The sequence below is a fragment of the Prunus dulcis genome, chromosome 1, assembly GCF_902201215.1.
Source record: "Prunus dulcis chromosome 1, ALMONDv2, whole genome shotgun sequence".
Taxonomy (NCBI): domain Eukaryota; kingdom Viridiplantae; phylum Streptophyta; class Magnoliopsida; order Rosales; family Rosaceae; genus Prunus; species Prunus dulcis.
The window spans coordinates 39,715,145-39,719,245 of record NC_047650.1 but is presented as its reverse complement, the minus strand read 5'-3'; positions in this window follow the sequence as shown (position 1 = coordinate 39,719,245).

Sequence of the window (4,101 nt, the reverse complement as noted above, 5' to 3'; positions counted from 1 at the left end):
AGCTAAGACCTTATTACCAAGCTCACCGAGTCATCGTTATGACTGACTTTCCTTTGAGATCAATCCTCCATAGCCCTGATGCTTCTCAGCGACTCATGAAATGGGCAATATAGCTAAGCCCATACGACCTCCTCTACCGGCTGAAGACTGCAATAAAAGTACAGGCCTTAGCAGACTTTGTTGTAGCATTCACACTATCAGCCGAAGAAGAGAAGCTGGTCAGTAAAAAGAAGGAAAGTTCGAGAGCATGCTATCACACTTGGCTTCCCGGCTTCAAATAACGAAGCAAAGTACGAGGCATTGCTCGTTGGCCTGCGTTTGGCAAAGGAGCTATCTATCAAGAAGCTGGTCATCTACTCAGATTCCCAGCTGATCACAAGTTAAGCCTCAGGAGAATACATGGCGAAGCACCCAAGGATGATCTTGTACCTTGACAAAGTCCAAGAGCTATTAAAGGCGTTTCCCACCTTCACCATCAGCAGGTACCCCAAGCAGAGAACGCTCACGCAGATGCACTGGCAAGCTTAGGATCAACGCTAGGTACCCAGTTCAGACGCTCCATCCCGGTCGAGCACCTTGACCAGCCTAGCATAGAAGAGGCAGAACAACCGGACTTGATGCAGATCAATGAGGATCCTAGCTGGCAAGAACCTATCATTGACTACCTAGTGAATGAAAACTTGCCCGAGGACAAGTCCGAGTCCAGAAAAATCAAGCAGAAGGCTGCAAGATACTACATGAAAGGCGATACGCTTATCTGCAGATCATACTACGGGCCTCATCTCACTTGCATCAAGTACCTACAAACGCTCCAGGTTTTCTGCAAAAGACACGACGGCGAATGTGAAAATTACGCTGAAGGCAGGTCGCTTGCTCAGAAGGCTCTCAACATCAGCTATTTCTAGCCTACCATGCGCCAAGACTCCACGGAGTATGCTCGAAAATGTGATCGATGCCAACGCTACAAGCCGATCCCTGGCTTGCCAGCTGAGGAATACCATCTGCAGAACAATCCATGGACATTCATGCAGTGGGCCATTGACTTGGTGGGACCTATGCTGACGGCACCTGCCAATAAGGAGATGATGATCGTTGCCACTGATTACTTCACCAAATGGATCGAGGCGGAGGCTTTATCTTCTACCAAGGAAGCTGACGTTGAACAATTCATCTGGAAGAACATCGTTTGCAGATTCGGTTGCCATCAATCGATAGTCACCGATAATGGTACATAGTTCATGAGCAGGCAAATCACTGCATTCCTTGCGAAGTATGGCATCAAACAACACATGTCAACTTCCAGATACCCGTAAGGCAATGGCCAAGAAGAGGCAGCCAACAAGATCGTGCTGGACTGCCTAAAGAAAAGACTAGAAGGCCTAGAAGGAAAATAGGTCGACGAGCTGCCAGGAGTCCTATGGGCTTATCGCACAACCAAAAGGAGCTCGACCAGAGAGACATCGTTTTCCCTGGCCTATGGGACGGAAGCAATCATTCCCCCACATATCACAGTCCCTTCCATGAGCATTGAGGTGGGCAGTCTTAACCAAAACTGTAAGCAGATGAGAGTCAACCTTGATCTGCTTGAAGAAGAATGAGAAAAGGCCATTGTTCGAGTTGCCGCCTACCAGCAGCAGTTGACATCCTACTACAATAAGAAGGCCAAGATCAGACAGTTTCGGCCTGGAGACCTTGTGCTCAGAAAAACTTTCATCACAGCATTGAGGCAAGGGTCAAAGAAGATGAAGCCAAACTGGGAAGGCCCCTACGTGATCAGCTGATCTGGGGGCAGAAGAAGCTACACCCTTGACACTCTAGAAGGGAAGGAAATTCCAAGACAATGGAATGCCCGCCACTTTCGGAGATACTATCCATGAAGCTCTTCGCTTACCAGCTCGACTCATAGCAGGCGACGAGCCTCCCGTACTTCAATTGAAAACAAACTGCTTTCAATGTTACCTATGTTGTTAATTTCCTTTATTCAATAAAGCGATGTATTCACATCAACATCAATACAAGAGCAAGCTTTTCAATGAAGTACTTTTTCGAGCATTATGTCCCACAAACATATACATGCAGGCAACAAGCCTTATCTCCATTGCAAACAAGCTGCTCCTCGAAGCACAAGCTCGATGGAATCTTTTTCGAGCATTATGTCTCCCAGATACGCTCACAGGCGACAAGCCTCATCTCCATTGCAGACAAGCTGCTCCTCGAAGCATAAACTCGATGGAGTCTTTTTCAAGCGTTATGTCCCCAACATACGCACGCAGGCGACAAGCCTCATGTCCAATGCAGACAAGCTGCTCCTCGAAGCACAAACTCGATGGTGTCTTTTTCGAGCGTTATGTCCTCGACATACGCACTCAAGCGACAAGCCTCACCTCCATTGCAGACAAGCTGCTCCTCGAAGCACAAACTCGATGGAGTCTTTTTCGAGCATTATGTTCCCGACATACACTCGCAGGCGACAAGCCTCACCTCTATTGCAGACAAGCTGCTCCTCGAAGCACAAACTCAATGGAGTCTTTTTCAAGCGCTATGTCCCCGACATACGCACACAGGCGACGAGCCTTATCTCCATTATAGGCAAGTTGCTTCTCAAGTACAAACTCAATGGAGCCTCTTTTCAAGTGTTATGTCCCCGACATATGCACACAGACGACAAGCCTTACCCTCCATTGTAGGCAAGCTACTTCACAAGTACAAATTCAATGGAGTCTTTTTCAAGTGCTATGTCTCCGGACACACATTTACAAGATACAACGAGAATTGAAGTTCGAAAGACAACTGAAAATTCCATAACAAAACGGCAAATCAGCCAAGTCCAACAAGAAATAAGGTGGTCAACCAACGACCACTTATTGAAAAAAAATTACAAAGTTCAAAAATAGAAAAATGAACTATAACTACTAGGGGACTTCAGCAGGTGACCCTTAGTCGATCACATCCTCAACTGCGTTGGCAACAACCTCATTCTGCCCAACCAGCACCACCTGCTCAACCGCCTCGGCTGCATGCTCCTTCGTATCCGCCTTAGCGTTTGTCTTCCTCCATTGCAGCTTCATCTGCTATCTGCTCTTCAATTGCTTCTGCATCTACAACATTGACCTGCTCACTCTGAGCAGGGGGCAGGTCAAGACAGGACTGCTCACCATCATCATCTTCGAGATGGCAGCAAGGAGAAGCACCATTCTGGCAATCCAAGTATCCCAACTTGTACGCATTGGCAACAATCTCATGCTTGGATGCCTCCGTGGCTTCAATATGAGTGTCGAACTTGGCCAGCGGAGCTATCACCAACTTTCGGGTCAGCAGTTCACGCAACTCAAGGACTCTTTGCTCGAGCTGACGACTCTTTAGATCTCTTGGCCTAACTTGCAACATTAAGTCAGCTCCGCGCTTGATTGTTCGTGGCTTTGCAGATAAGTCATGATTGCTAGACAGATGTACAGTCTTCTCAGTTTGATCCCAAGTTCGGCACAAGCAACCCAAACCATGCTTCTCAACAGCCTCCTTACAGGATAGATCATGGGTTTTGGGCAGTTCTAGCGGAGACCTGAGCAGAATATCCCGGACCTCCTGCATGCCATTTATCTTCTTGCTGTTCGCACTGACGAGGCGCTTGATTCTGACAGATAAAAAAGAAGCAACTCTCATAGGGACATTCTCAATAGACGAGACCCCTTTACGGAAGACTTGCTCGTGGTAGAATGAGGAAGCTTGGTCGAGGACTTCTCCCGCTTAGCTGGCAAATCATCTAGTTCCCATCTGTCAACAACTTCGGCTCGGGGTAGACCACCAGCCTCCTTCTAATGTTCACTCAGCAACCAGCGCAATGCACAGAACCTGGCAAGGATGTTCAACACTTGATGAACATCGGTCATGTCCGGGCAGAGATCGAGCTTCTTGCAGATGTCATTCTCTGCAAGCAGAAGATGGAAGTTAGTCAGATACACAGCAAATAATTCTATGGCAACTATAGCAGATCAGAGGGATGCAACTTACCATCGCAGTAGGTGAGAGGAACGAGCGGACCGTCGCCAACCTCTCATTCCCATATGCCGCTGACTTCTAGTACATCCGTGCTCCACATATGAT